The sequence below is a fragment of the Mesocricetus auratus genome, unplaced genomic scaffold, assembly GCF_017639785.1.
Source record: "Mesocricetus auratus isolate SY011 unplaced genomic scaffold, BCM_Maur_2.0 Super-Scaffold_4256, whole genome shotgun sequence".
NCBI lineage: Eukaryota > Metazoa > Chordata > Mammalia > Rodentia > Cricetidae > Mesocricetus > Mesocricetus auratus.
The window spans coordinates 1428986-1445109 of NW_024429182.1; the positions used below are offsets into that span (position 1 = coordinate 1428986).

General features: G+C 44.8%; 1 long non-coding RNA gene across 1 annotated transcript; it reads left to right on the plus strand.

Moving 5' to 3' along the window:
- The first annotated feature begins 4381 nt into the window (after window positions 1-4381).
- Window positions 4382-10256, plus strand: LOC121139111. The gene is made up of 2 exons (XR_005875948.1): window positions 4382-4515; window positions 6685-10256. It is a non-coding gene; the product is annotated as an uncharacterized LOC121139111 (long non-coding RNA).
- Window positions 10257-16124: the final 5868 nt, after the last annotated feature.

The following is a 16124-nucleotide window of genomic DNA, read 5'->3' on the forward strand; positions in this document are numbered from 1 at the left end:
AGGTTAGAGTACATAAAAATCACTATTGAGTATGAGTTGCCTCCCCCCCTGCTTTCATATAATCAGAAATCCAAAGTTATAATTATTGCTCATTAAAAACTGTCCCAGCTGTTTAAAAACCTAATGAAGGATTTGAGCAAAATGTCAAATGTGCACTCTGTTGTTACAAATTCGTGGGTCCCCAGACATGTGTGTTGGAGAAAGTTTCAGCCACTGAGCTGTCATAGGCTCAATTTCTCTGCTGTTCTGTAAAGGAAACCCTGCCTAATGTCAGAGTGAACCAATTGCTGTTCTGTAAAGGAAACCCTGCCTAATGTCTGAGTGAGCCAATTGGGTGTCATCTGGAAGTTCATATCTGTCTGTGCTGTGTTCCCAGGACTGACAAACGAGCACCTGGTAGTGACTTCTTGGAACCTGTACACTGAGAGTGTGTGAGGACCTGGAGAGACGGTGGACTCAGTGGGTCAGTAGTATCTTCCAGGAGCCCACAAGTGGTGAAGAACACCAAAGACCAGGGCTTTCTATCCCCGAGGGTGCTGTATAAGAGAAAGGCAACATGGGGTTGAAGGAATGTCATATGTGTGAACATACAGAACTGTCTGAGATGGGACAACCTTTTGGCTTTTAACAGGCTAAGACTGTCATCTGGGCAACTGCACGCCTTTCAGGGAACATCAGTTTCTTTACAAAGTGAAGTGGACCAGTCACCTCTGAGATCTCTTTGAACTCGAATGCACATGTTGTTTTTTTTTAAATAGTTTCCGATATGATGAATATTCATCTGCAGGATAAGATTCAGGGTGATGGTTCCATGCCAGCCTCCCTGCTAAGCCTCATCTTACCTTCCTTAAGCAATACATCTTACCTTCCTTAAGTAACTGAATTAAGCAGTTACTCTCGACCCAATTATAGATTAGGACTCTGACACGTACAGAAAGCTCAGTAGTTTGTCCTAGATCGCAGATTCAGTGAGAACACAGACAACAGAAACAAGGCATGGAACTTAAGGTAAAATGGAAAGGCTAAGGGAAATGCTCCCTAGAATAAATAGATTCGACAGAGACTCCAGTCCATGCCGGTTATGACATCACCATAGAGCCCACCACATGCAGCATGGGTGATGACTCATGGAGCTGTCTCCCTGAAACTCCTCCATCAATTTGCAAGCAGATCCACTGAAAAGTCTCCTTCTCCTCAGCAATGGTTTGCTGCTTACATGACCTGTAGACACACCCTTGTGGGTTTCCTTAGCTTCCGGAGTCTTATAAGCCTCCCCTCTTCTACATTGAGGAAATGTTTCCTAAGCTGAAAGTAGGTCTCTTTATAGTTCTGCCACCTACATCTCATAGGGTGGGCTTTACATCTTGCTTGTGTCCTTGTCTCCATAGTATTGTCTTCAGGTCTGGCTGATAGGCAAAGCAAGGAAAAGTCACAACAATTATAAAAGGCAATTGTAATCTGGTCACGTCATTTTCTTGTTTTTAATCTATGATTGTATCCTCCATCATTGCCTGGATATGCCAAATTTAAGCTTTCTGGTCTACCTCAGAATGACCAAGGTAACTATAGGACATAAATCAAAGCAAGCTGCAGGATGTATCAGTTGCTAACTCTACATTAAGAACCAAGAGATGGCTCATCGGTTAAGAACATTGGCTGCTCTTCCAGAGGACCCGGGTTCAATTCCCAGCACCCACATGACAGCTCACAACTGTCTGTAACTTCAGTTCCAGGGATCTGACATCTTCACACCAATACACATGAAATAATTAAATAAATTATTAAAAATAAAAGAGTTCCATCAGTCATATCCCCAGCCTGATCTTGAAAATCCATGAAATCATGCTGGCAACCCTTTGCAGAGTCTAGGAAAATCCCTGAACTTCAGCCAAGTGCCTAGAGATCTTGTAGTGGAAACATTCTTTTGGCCTTGGTTTCTTAAGAGTTGTCTGTGGACCAACACCAACAGCATCACTAGGAAAAATATCAGATCCCATCACTGACATGTGGAATAAGAATCTGTATTTGCAAATATCTCCAAGAAAATGTGCATGTGAGCATTGGAGATGCTCTGGAGTACAGTCTCTGAGCACCAACACAGTGGTTTGGGATTCAGGATGTAGCTTAGTTGCTGCTTGCCTTGCAAGCATGAGGACAGACTTGAGTTCAATATCCAGAATCCATGTTTTTAAGTTAAAAAAAAAAAGACAGGCATGGTGGTGTATGACTTTAATCACAATGCTAGTGAGGTAGAGACAGGTAGATCCCTGGGACTTGTTAGCCAGCCAGCCTGGCCTATTTGGCGAGCTTCAGATCAAGGAGAGACCCTGTCTCAAAAATCAAGGTAGACATTAACTGAGAAACATTAGCCAATATCTCCTGGTCTCTACACACTTGAGTAAACACACACACACAGAGATGGGGTGAAACCCACAGGCAAGCAGTGGGTTTTCAAACACTTGAAAACTTCTGATATCTGCACCCTAAATCATGTCATTAAATCAAACCTCTTGGGGTATTGTAGGAGGTATCCAAAGCTCCCCTGGTCCTATTTTCTTACATCATTCAGCATGGCCATTTCCTGGCATGAGCTGGCAGCACCATAGCAGGGAAATTCTCCATGTCACCTAAGAAAACAGCGTAACGAGTTTCATAGACATAAACTGGTCTTCCATTTAAAGCATTGGCTTTTCTTCTGAAATTGTGTTGTTACTATTTCCTTCTGTCCTTTTCTTTTATTAAACGTTGCAAGGCATAAATACCATTCGTTACACAGCAGAGCAACAGAATCTGACTTGCTTCCCAAATCTGGAGATGGTGTGTGGCAGGAAGACAGATTCTCACGTAGCCTAGACTGGCCCCTAACTTGCAGATGAGCTTGCCTTTGAACTTCTGACCCTCCTGTGTCTACCTCCAGAGGGCTGGGATGACAGGCTGTGCCACTATGCCTCGTTGATGCAGTGCTGGAGATCGAATCTAAGGCCTCATGCGTGTTAAACAACTACCCTACTCATTGAACTACATCCCCGGCCCACAAAACATAATTTTTTCTAAAACTTTATTTTTCCTTTTACATACCAACCCCAGTTTCCCCCTCCCTCCCTTTCTCCCGCCCCCACCTCTCCCGTTCCCACGCCCCCACCCTCACCCCACATTCACTCCTCAGAGGGTGTAAGGCCTTCATTGGGGGTTCAACAAAGTCGGGCATACCTATTGAGTCAGGACCAAGGCATTCCCCGCTGTGCCAAAGCTGAGCAAGGTATCCCACCGTAAGGAATGGGCTCCCAAAAGCCAGTTCATCATGCACCTGGAATAAGAAGTCCTGATGCCACGGCCAGCGCCGCCCCCAACCCACACACACAACAGATCAAGCCATATGACTGTTACCCACACTCAGAGGGCCTGGTTTGGCCGGTCCCACCCATCTAGGTTCCCAATTTGTCAGCCCATTATTTTTTTGAACTATATTTTTAAAGACGGGAGTGTGCAACCTCACCACCCAGGTAAGTCCTAGGTGGGAGAGGAAACGCCCTTATATGGAAGCCTGACCTTAATGTCTCAGTGGGCATCTCCCTAAAGTCCATCCAAGCCCCTACCCCATTTGACCCGCTGCCTCGTAATCCGAAGCTAGGGAGCTGCAACCAGAGACCCGCCCCTGTCCATCCGGCTGCCCAGGGGTGACAGTGGCCCGCTCTCCTTTCAGTGGAACCGGAGGAGGAGTCCCACGCAGCAGCTCCACTTCGGGTGCACCTGCAACCTGCTGGACAGCCCACTGGCCTCCAAAGGTCCTTAGCCAAATGAGGCTATCTTTCAGTTAGCTATCCATCACAAGGCCTCCACCAGGCTGCAGGATATGAGGGCCATTTAATTAGGCCCTGCACCACTCTCTGGTGTGAAAAGGTTCTCAAATGCTTTGATTCCCCGCTGCTTCTCAGCAGGAAGTTGTTGGCGATAATTGACACAGGATTTCCTTGTTAACCAGCAGCAGACATGCCGGATTAAAGCGACAGAGATCTCAAGAAGAAAGTGGAGGAGATAAGGGGCTTGGGAAGACCTCTGCTTATTTGGCACTCGAGGACCGGAGGAAACAGCAATAACCCACTCCAAGTGGTGACTCCGGAGTGGAAGGGCCGTCCCTTTATCAGACCCATTTCAGCTTGGCTGATCAAAGATTTGACTCCCCATAAAAATCACATAGGCCTGGGGTTTGTTCGTTTATTAAGCGGCAGGTTTGGGGAATTATCACAGGTTTAAAGATGGATTGCAGTTTATGTGAAGGGGGAGAGGATTATCAGGTTTTCATCTTAACAATTATAAAATATCACAGCTGAAAGCTTACTTGCAAATGACATAATTTTCCACTGCCAACTAAACAGGTCATTGTGAGGCTGTGTGTAGGCGTTCTCCAGGAGGGAAGAAATTAACTCTGGGGAAGGCGGATGACCAGAGGCCTCCAAGCACCTTGCTCCACTTTGGGAGCCCATGCAATCTCATTTGCCCTGCGCAAGTCTATAGGTAATTATATTTAATTTCTTACTGGGGCCGTTTAGGTCAGTTTGCATTAAAAAGAGAGGTATGAGACGCACAACCCACTGAGATGATTCTTGCAACGAAGTTGTGATAAATGATGGGGAAATAGAGCCTCATGCGTGGAGGAAAATAAATGTCTACTTTGGAGTAGAGACAATTACTGTGTGTCGCTTAATCACTCAACCTTACAAGAACACATGTGGCATTAATATAGGGCTGGGAGCTGTAAAGGCATGTCACAGGCCTTTCTTTTGACAACTATATACAGGTCCTGCCCGGAACAGTAGGGCCAGGAGACACGTTTGCCGTGGTGCCCTTGACCATGGGGGCCCATCCTTCAGAAAGAAACCGGATCACAGCCGCTTGCGTTATCTACCAGCTTTGAAAAATGGCATTTATTGGCTTGGGATTTTAAGTTATCAAAGAAATAGGTGTTTGTAGTAGAGAATTTCAGAAATACAGCAAAACATGAAGAGTGACTAAGAAGAATATTCCCTCTTCCCAGTGGTAAACACTGATAAAGGCTTGGAGGTTTATGTGATGCCTCACAAAATCAAGCTTGTTCCTTACATTGAAACATGCATAGTTTACTCAATAAGCTGTATTTTCCTCCAGCTAGGGAATATCGTTTGAGGGTCTTGTTTGGGTTTGTGGTATCATGTAGGATAACATAATTAGCTAGCACTGAGAGGGTCAGGGTTTTGTTACTTTGTTCAAGGCTGAAATGACCAGGTCTGAGCATCACTCCCTGCATATGCATCTTTCTGCCTCCTTGGCAGAGTTAGAGTAAAAAGCCTATTTTCTGACTCAAAAGTCATGTGTTTGCATCTTTTCAACCGAGCTTACAAATACTTTTCTCATTTTGAAACACAAATCGGTCTTCCAACTGGAAATGAGAGCAAATGAGACCAGCTCCTTCATCAAGGGAGGGACCCAGGTTCTGTCTATCTCAGCTGGGCTCTCTGGGTCTGAACTGACCTTTTTCAGATAAGTCCTGAGACAGTGATAATAAATGGTACTCAGTAATCCAAGCCCATAAGACCAGAGTCTGAAAAATCAAGCAGGCACTGGGGACTTGCACTCAGGAACTTCAGGTTCATTATCAAGCCCAAATGCAAACACAGGGGTGCTTGCAACAAAGAAACAAACTTAAAGTGACCCAGGGAGAGGGAGGAGGGGAAGCTCATTTTGAACCAAGTCTTAAAAGGGGGAGAGGAATAACTAAACAAAGGAACCCCAGAACCTGGCCTACCAGAAAGAAGTCTTAGTGTTGTTGCTGCTTCTTCTTGGTGTTTTTCTCCAATCACCACGTGGGCAAGCGGGAGTATTTCAGAAAGTCCAATGACTCCCCTCTTGAGGTGTGCCCAGTGTGTCTAGGTAATGATGTTGCTCAGGACTGCAGAGGCCGGAGATTGTGTTTGTTTGTTTCACTCATAAGTTAGGCATGGCAGTAGCAGTACATTCCTGTAATTCCAGTGTTTGAAGGTGGAGACAGGAGACTCCAACATTCATTCAGTCATTCTTAGCTACTTGAGGAGTTCAGGGCTAGGCTGAGCTATGTAAGTTCCCTTCTTTAAAAAAGAAGCTAAATTAAAAAATTCAAACAGCTTTTGCTACTAAGAGATTTTTTTTCTCCTGTATACTTTGTTCTTGAAAGATATGTAGGAAAACTGGCCTTAATCCATAGTCCTATGGAAATGATACATATTTGTGGAAAGGTTTTCTTTATCTAGGAAAACAATTCCGTATAACTACAAGTATTATCAATGAAAACGCTACTCATTGTTCTTATTTGTCCTATGGAACTATAAATATTTAACTTCAGGTATTCTGAAGTCTGTACTCTTCCACCTACAAAGTTGAGAACTGGCCACTGCTCAGCTCTGAGGCTAGAACACACTGCATTTGCTTCTCAAGGTGAACCTGAACCCAGGCCATCAAAGTTAGCCTCTTCTCAGTTGGCAGAAAATAACTGGCATGGGTTTCTCTCTTTTTTTTTCCATTGGTTCCTTTTAGTTTGGTGAATCCTGGATGATATTATAAGACAAATGTAACGAAGCCTTTATGCACAGGACAGAGTCAAAGACTGAAGGCATTTTGTGTTGTGTTTTCTGTACAGTAACCTTGACTTTCAACACTTTGATCCCTCTAAAGGCCTGAAAAGGAACCACTGTCCTGTCTGTGGCCCTGCTGATGGGTGACTTGGGGATCTTCTCAGCAGTCAATTTGCTCAGGCAAACATCTGTCCAAGGAGGCAGACAAATGAAGGAGGATAAGAGGCTGAAATGAAAAACGACAAGGACATCGCCTGTCCATCTGTGCTGAACTGGGTCTTGGGAAGGACAGCTCAGGACCTCCACCTGTGCTGAATCAGGCCTTGGGAAGGACAGCCCTGAACCCCTCGTACCTCTCCTACCCCTTGGACCCCTTGTACTTCAGGGTGCTGAAATCAGAGACAAGAGAGTCTGATTTTAATCATTTTCTCATCTCAATCTTGAGCAATTTCTAGCCAACGTCTGGGAAAATAACATGATGCCCTCGATGCTAGTAATACTATCCAAATCAGAATTCCAGTTTTCACAGTGCCTTGGAGATGCATGAGAGACAAATGTCTAAGCCAGAGTTTAAACTATATGTGCAAATCGCATCACAGAGGTAGCCAGGGGCCTCTGTCTAAATGTCAGTGGCAAGCTTGCTTTTTTTTTTAGAAGAATTTGGATTTTCAATTCCACACACAAGAGAACCCCAATTCTCAAAACCCTTAGCGCTTTCCTTCCCGAGTCAAACAAAACAAGATTTGTTTTAAAAATCCTTCCCTCCAGAGAGCCTTAGGATTGCTTTCATCTATTATTAAGCTGTGTGTTTTTACACACAGGAGAAGGGACATTATATAATACATGGTATGGTCTGTGGTCTCAATGTACAGTCAATATAATATATGTAGCATACAGTATGTAAGATATATAATTCTGTGCTAAGGTAGCATTATTTAAAAAATAAGAAATGTGAATTTGTGCATTGGTGTTGTGTTAGATTGTTATCCCCCAGCCCCCAATCCTTCTGTAGCAGACCAATTTTCTTAGCACTGGTAATAGAAGGGACCCATAAATAGTAAAAAAAAAAAAGATGTAAGGACCAGACCTGTAACCACAGAAGTCCAAGGCTATTCTTGATTACATAGCCAGTTTGAGGCCAGCCTGGGCTACATGAGACTCTGGAACACACACACAAAAGAACTATGGGTACATATTTGGGAATATATTGACTCCTGACTCAGGAATCAGAGGTGGGACCCCAGAACTGTCACTTTCAATACACATATTTGGGTGCCTGAGACTTGTGTGAATTACCTAGTCCTGGATGGTGCCCATATGTACATTAACAATCATCATACTTTAATTACTGGTTGCTGCAAGGAACTAAAAAGGGAATACTATATAGTCAGGAGTTAACATTCAGTAAGAGCTCTGCTATTCATTACTACTATCCTTAGTTCTGTAACAGCCTAAGAAAAGCGTTATAAAATTACAAGATTTTAGAGCAAGAAGCTTCCATTGGTAATGATGAGCTCACCCCTCAAAGATTTTTCTAAGACTTTTCAGTGGCTTCTAAATGCCTGCCTCCCAGAGCTGATGAGTGATAGCAGCTTCTTCAGCATGCAGAGGGATGTGTGCCTCCCTCCTGGGAGGTGATGTTTTCCCTTCCCTGAGGTCATAGATAAATCTACACTAACTTCTGTTCTTTTTTAATTTCATATATGTGCTACAGTTTTCCTTTATGGAATGAAGATAATAATTATCTTCCATAGAAGGACATTAGTAAGTCTACTAGAATTCCCCTGATTGATTTTACTGCATCAGGAGGTCTAAAACCCGCCGCACAATACTCAGTATCTTTCTTAGCAAATGCAAAAGTCAGCTTCAGCCTAGAAAATATATACACATATGAATGTGGTGTGTGTGTGTGAGGGGGTCTGTTTTCATTTTTCTGTACCAAGTGGGGTTGCATAATGCCTGTTTGAGTAAAATAATTTCAGCGATGAGTCTGCTTTTCTATCTTAGATGGAACAGACATATCTCCCATGTTCTGGGTTTTCTTAAATAGCCAGGAGTCTTGATGATAAAGACAAGCAACCATCTAATAGAGAAATAACTCCAGGACAGAGTGCCGTGGCTGCCTGATGTCGCTTTCCTGACAACCTATAAAAGCGTCATATTGATGAAGTGAATGAGACCTTCTCTGGTCATTTTCAACTAGGAACTAATAACCCCGCCATGCTATCAGGCATGCAATAACCTCCATGAAAACTTGGTTCATCCCATAAATCACTCAGGAATTTTCCTATTTCTTTCGCAGGACACATTGCACATCTGCTCAATGAAAGGAGGAAAGAGGCAATATTTCTTTGATCAGGATCTCTCTCTCTCTCTCTTTCTGTCTCTCTTTTAATATTCTTGTATCTATCCCTTGGGATGCTATCGTTTCAAGTGGGTGCAGAGAGTCCATCACTTTCTAATGAATGCAGAGAATTTATGAATTTGAGCTATAAAACGAAATATGAGGGATTTTAGTTCATCTCAATCTATATTTTACATTGTCATGAGAAAATCAAGCAGGCCACAAAGCCGTATTGTGCCCTGTTCACTAAATCTCCTGATCTCTCATGACCCCTCAATGTGTTCCATTTGTGGCCACATATGGAAGAGGGTTGCAAACAGATGATTGCTTTGTGTTTTCCCTCAAATATGTCAAAGGCATAGCATGCTTTTCAGACCATCTTGGTTGCGGACAGGAAGAGCTTGGCCAGTGCAGCAGACATCAGCCTCGGCTAATACTGTCATGCTTGGACATCTTACTGATTCTGTGACTACTTTCTAGGTACTGAAAGCACTTTGGAATTTGTAGGGTGGACTTGGTTGTCATCCTAAGTCCCGAGGAGGTTTAAAGCCTCAGGCCAGATCCCCAAGTGAGAAGGAATTGTGAGGAGAAGATGTCTTTTCTGTGTGTGAAATAAAAGGAGCCGTGTAGACAGCTGGGGAAGCGGAGAGCTTTCGGCCAGTGAGCAGGAGGCTCTCCCAGGGTTGCTTCTGCTGGCCCCTCTCACTGGTGTGGAGAGGATAATGGCAGAGAAGGTGCAGGGGTCCAGTAGACCCATGTTCAAATTTCAAGCACTGAAATCCCAGAGATGATGGGGGGGGGGGAATTTATCCTTCAAACCACCACCATACTGTCTGGCAGGGATGTGGCGGGACAGTTCTGTCAACTTAGAGCCCTCTCATTTGGGAAGAATACCACTGACCGGGAGGAAAGGCTACAAGACATTCAGCAAGAACCATCTGATGCCTCCTTTACGTGTTACGTAGCAGGGGCCCCTAAAAGTGGTGACTGCTTTTCTCACTTATGGTCCTGCCCCACCTGGCAGCATGCCAGCTGTGTGATTCCCAAGCATGACACTTAACCTCTCTGATCTTAAGAATGCTAGCTGTAAAAGACTGGTATCAAATATACCTCTGAATGGTTGTTACCTAGGAGACACTTGGGGGCATAACGTGGAGGACAGCAGCTGGCATACAGTAGGCGATACATAATGTTACTTTAATAAAAATCTGATATTGGAATCTCACATTAGCTGCTGCCATTCCGGTCCTTGGTTCTTTCTAGTGGGCTTGTATTTCCTCCCAAAACGAGCAGTTATTAGCATGTATTAAACTTGGCTATGAACCATGCATTTTTTTGTTTTTGTTTTTGTTTTTACGAGACAGGGTTTCTCTGTATTGTTTTGGAGGCTGTCGGTCCAGCCCAGCTTCGAACTCACAGAGATCCACCTGCCTCTGCCTCCCGAGTGCTGGGATTAAAGGTGTGTGCCACCACCGCCCGGTAGAACCATGCATTTTTAATATATGGTTTGTTTCATATAGTCATACATTTTTTTTCAGAAACATCACGAAAAGTACAGACTTCTTATGTCATCAAGGCACGTTTGTTTAAATCAAGAACCCAACTGATAATGCAGATTGGACATTCCTAATCAGAAAGTCTAGAATGTTCCAAGAACAGTGACCTGTACTAATGCTATTACAACCTCATATTTTATTTGGGTTCTACCAGGTTTTTCATTATTGTTCTGACACATGAAAGTCTACATATTCTTTTACTCCACCTTTAGCCCACTGATCTTGCTCTGTCTGTCTGTCTGTCTGTCTATCTATCTATCTATCTACCTATCTATCTTCCTATCTGTCTCTATCTCCCCCTCCCCTTCTTCCTCTCTCTGTCTCTCTCTCATGTATCTCTCTATCATCTGTTTATCTATCTACCTACCTTCCTATCTATCTCTATCTCCCCTTCTTCCTCTCTCTGTCTGTCTGTCTCTCTCTCATCTATTTCTCTAACATCTGTCTATCTATCTATCTATCTATCTATCTATCTATCTATCTCTGTCTCCCCCTCCCCTTCTTCCCTCTCTGTCTCTCTCCTATCTATCCATCTATCTATCATCTATCTACCTATCTTCCTATCTGTGTCTCCTCCTCCCCTTCTTTCTCTCTCTCATTTATCTTTCTGTCTGTCTGTCTGTCTGTCCATCCATCTACCTATCTTCCCATCTATCTCTGTCTCCCCCTCCCCTTCTTCCTCCCTCTGTCTCTCGGTTGTGCTTTGCTCTACTCTGCTTGCTTCTGGACCAGGCTACAGAGAAGCAAATGGAGCTGACCAGTTTCACTACTGAGCCAGGACCCAAACCTGATCCTCACATTCTCACTCTGGACACAGGAGGAGAGCAGTCTAAATTTCAGATAAAACAGGCAGTGGCAGGACTGAAGCTCCAAACAAAACCCTTGGTGATTTTGATCACGCGGTTCATTGGGAGTGGACGAGGGAGAGTGACTGTCACTGAGCATCTTACTTCTGAGGTCCTGGTCACTTGGAGGGAGACACCAGAGCCTTCCTCCAAGGAATCGGGGATGGAAGAACTTCATCTGCTGAGCTTCCACAGTGTTGCTGTTTCTCTAGCGACCGTCAGGAAAGTTCTGATCCAAGTCTCATTAGTAAAACTGTCTTTGGGGCCTCGTTATTAAATGAAGAGACTGGGCTTATGAAATTTAAATATTTAAATAAAATAAACGCATTTAAAAGGACAAGGCTAGACAAGGTGTAGAAGCATTCAAGTTCATTAGATAGCTACATTTAAATTGTAACGTTTGGGCTTCGGGAGATGGCTCAGCCAGTAAAGTGCCAAGCAGACAAGGGGCCCTGGGTTCAACTCTCATCATCCATATTTATCTTTAAGAATCTGAGCCTAGTAGTGTGCACCTGTAATCCCAGCGCCAAGGAAATAGAAACAGGAGCATCACCGAGGCTCAATAGCCAGACAATCTAGGCAAATTGTTGGCCCACACTGCCTCACAGGGTCCCTGTAACCTATAGAATATGCTATTCAAGGCCTTTGTTGATAGGCATGCCCTGTCTCAGAAAATAAGATGAAGAGTGATAGGATAAGATACCTCACATGGACCACACATAGACTTATGTGCGTACCCACAAAAACATACACATTCATACAGACACCAGATGATGTCCAGGGATAATTATTTTTTCCTACTATGAAGATACATTAAATAAAAATACCGCAATAATTTTTCATGCTAAGCATCGGGTAACTTCAGTGTATAACTTAGACCTTAGAGTCCAGTCTGGTAAGAAGGTGTACCCAAGGAGCCATCCTTAAAGGAGAATTTCCTCATGCGGAAAAGAAATAATAGTTTTCTTTTTCTTTAATCATTTAAACATTTAAATCTCTCCAGTCAAACTAATGTCAAAGAAAGATACATTTTATCCTACGGAGTTCGGTCTTACTAGCCTTGCCTCCAGTGGGTTTGCCCCTAGTGTGAGACAAGGGTGTTTTCTGAAATTTAAGTATTTTCAATAAGAACTTGATATGACCCAGCTGAGCTGTAAAACACCTGTCAGGCCTGTCCCCTAGCACCAGGATGACAAAGAAGGTCTGCCAAACACAGAGGGCCTTGAATGAGCCCAGTAGAACACACCTTTGCGGGGGCCCTTGGGGACTCTGGGCTAATGAATTAAAAGCCATGATTTATAATTAGGGCAGTGTTAGAGCTGAGTGGGTGTTTCCAGATTTGACTGAATGTGTGCCTAAACCAAGTTGAAAAGGGCCTATAATGCTAATTACATGGGGGCTTCTTTTCTCTCCCCGTCTAAGAAAATCTATTTTCCTAGGGACAAAGAAAAGCGGTGGGGAGGTGGGAAGCTGCTATTTATTAGGAACCTACTATGTGTTTGAGCGCCTACCACTGTATTACCGTGCACGAGCATCACAGAACCTGTGGGGAAGGTAGTCAGTTCCAACCTGGAGGGCATTCAAAACTGATTTCTAGATTTCTCTGAGGAAAATGGGGTCATTTTCTATAAAGCCATGGTGCCCCAGGGTCCCTGTAGCTCATAGAAAATGCTGTTCACAGGTTTCATTGACAGGCACAACCTGGAATTTCATCTGAAGTCATTGTCCAAGCTGGGAAGCCCAGGTGACCCCTGTCCTGTGATGGATGAGAGCATGTGTTCTTACGATATTCTACTGAGATCTGGCCCAGGGACCTCAACATCAGCCGTATTTACCAGACAAGCCCTGAAGAGGCACCTCTGGGCAAGAGTTGGGCAGAATTATAATCCTAAAGGCTGGCCCTTGGGTGATGTATTTCTCTCAGCAAAGGCTGCACCTCCTAAAGCCTTTACAGCCTCTCAAAGTATTGCCGCCATTTTGGTACCAAGTGTTCAAACACATGAACATGCAAGAGGCCTTACATGAATGTAACCATGCATTTTACATGGAATGTACCCAGAAACACAAAACACCCTGGCTTCCGAGGCACCATGTGGTCCTTCCCCTTCCTACCTCCCATCCTCTGTCCTCCCTATATCTGGCCCTGCCTCTCAGTCTTGCAGAACTCCACCCATTCCCTTCCCTGAGCATGCTCATACCCTACTCCCCTGCTCAGCCCTCCCTCCTCTTTTCATCCTTTAGCTCTGGTCTTAAACACTGACTCGTCAAAATGTCCAAGTGCTACCTTACCCGAAAGCCTTCCTTGGAAGCACCAGCAGATGCTACTTCAGCTATGTCCTCCTGCACGCCCTGCCTGTTTCCTTTGTAGCTTCTATTCCTGCCTGTAATTATACAGTTACACATTTGCACGCTTGTTATTTTTGTTGTGTTGTTGTCCTTGCCTGACTCATCCTGTTTAGCTACAACATCCTACTGGGGCAAGATGAATGTCTATGTTAGTCCCCTCATTTATGCTCATCACTCAGGTGTCCAGCCCACACCAGACACCAGAAAGGCATCTACTGAATGACCGAATGAGTACCCACACTTTGAACGAGGCTTTGGGACTAGACAGCCATCAGCATGGAGAACTCCTGGGGAATGGCCAATGGTCTGTGAGGCTGTAGCGTCTTACATTCCTGCAGGCTCCAAACATGCATCCCTGGATGAGACAGCAGCTCAAGGCTGGAACAGCCCCAGATTCTCCTCCCTGTCAGTGACGAGAGGGAGAATTGTCCCACCTGAGAAGCAACCCCTGCTTACTTTCCATTTCTGCTTTGGGGTCTGGGGAACTCTTGGTCAGCCATGGTCTGTAGATGTTTTCATGGGTTTTCTTTCCCTAGTGAGATGGTCAGTCCTGAGAGACCACCTCAGGTCATCAGACATTGTGTTTGCGAGCTGAGGGCAAAGCCTGAGTGGTCCAAAGAGAATCCTCAGAGGCCCTCCAGGATAGGAAGTAGGCAGGAGACATCTGGGTAGAAGAGGAAGGAGAAGGAAAAGATCCAGGAAGGGTTGGCACATGGTAAGTGCTTACTGTGTGTGGTGTGCCATGCCAGAAATCAAGGTCTCTCGTTTAGGTCCTCAGCTGACGTGGTACAAGGTGCCCCGATCACCCAGTGACTAAGAAGCAGATTTGAAATCAGATTATTGAAGATGATGCAACTTTTGAAGTAAGTCTTTGTTGGTTGAGCAGCTAGCCAAGCCATTGGTACCCTGGGCTACCTCTGTCTCAGCTCTGGCCCCTCATACAAGACCTTGTTTGGAGCTGATGATCTGCCCTGTGACTCTGACTGAGAAAGAAGACCCAGGCACCAGGATCAAAGATTAATAATGGCCTCTGGGGCACTCTTTCTACAGGAATCTCCTGTTCCTGTTCCTGCTAGGATTCTGGTCACAGAAATAACAATATTGAGTCATAGTGCTGATGGATGATTGAACCAGTCACTAAGCTCAATCCTAAAAGTGGGGCACTGGTAGTACTACTTCCATTTTGCAGATGTGAAAATTGAGGCCTCTCACAGCTAGGGAGGCTTAAGACCTGCTCAGTCTCCCCATAAGAGCTATTAACAACCCCTCGGGGGTTTCAGGATAGTTTGCAAAAGGAAGACTTGTGTTTGAAATCATTAGTCATTGTCATCTGTATCCAGGCACGGGACCTCCAAGGTGTGACTAGAAACCCGTGATCATGAACCACAAGCAGACCCTGGAATGAGCAGCCCCTAACCTACCATCTTGTGAGGTTTGCTCCCTGATATCCCACCATACCCCTGGTGAGTTCTCTCCTCTGGGCCCAAAGCTAGTGGCAGTGACTTGCGATGTCTACTCACATCCCTCTGACATCTCCTCTTCCATTCACGATCAGGAACAGCCCAGCCAAGTTTTCACTGTGCCACTTACTCCTTGACACACACTAGGTACAAAGAAGACCGCTTCTACACACTCAGAGCAGGGTCAAACATGGAGCCCATCCAGAGGAAAGGACTGCCATTTTTCTGACCAGCACCGACTATGGCACCTCTGTGGTGATGACATCAGATGGGAGCCAGAGCAGGGTAGCATAGCAGACACTACTGCCCCCTTCAGGACCAACTTGCTTGTTTCTCTCCCAAAAGCTAGATTTGGCTTCCAATTTCCAACCTGTGCCCAGTTGACCTTGGACTCAACAACCCCTACCTTATTGACCTTGAGTAAGTCATTTGCGTTTTTACTTCTCAGATGGGATAGTCCTTCTGTGTATACGTTTCTCTTACTGGTTGATGAACAAAAAACACTGTGTGGCTCGTGGCCAGGCAGGAAGGATAGGCGGGGCTAACAGAAGAGGAGAATTCTGGGAAGTGTAGGCAGGGAGGCGTCATGATGTGAGACCAAGAAGGTAGGACGTGCCGGACCCTTCTCGGGTAAGATAACACCACCTGGAAATGCTTAGATTAATAGAAATGGGTTAATAATTTAGACAGAGCTAACCAACAGGAAGCCCTAGTCATCGGCCAACAGTTTCGTAATTAATATAGAGTCTGTGTGTTTATTTGGGGTGCAACGGAGGCCGGGAACCTCACGTTACACTTCTCAGTTTCTTCTGCAGAACTGGGCATAATGACATTTCTCTCCGAGTTACTTGGGGATGAACTAACAAAGCAAGGAAAGCCACCTCAGAGATGGAGTCACAGCCCATCTCCCGGTCTCCGGGAAATCTCATCCTGTGTGGCTTTTCACTAGCACCTGTGACCCGGGATACGCAATTCCTGTGCCTCCCAGG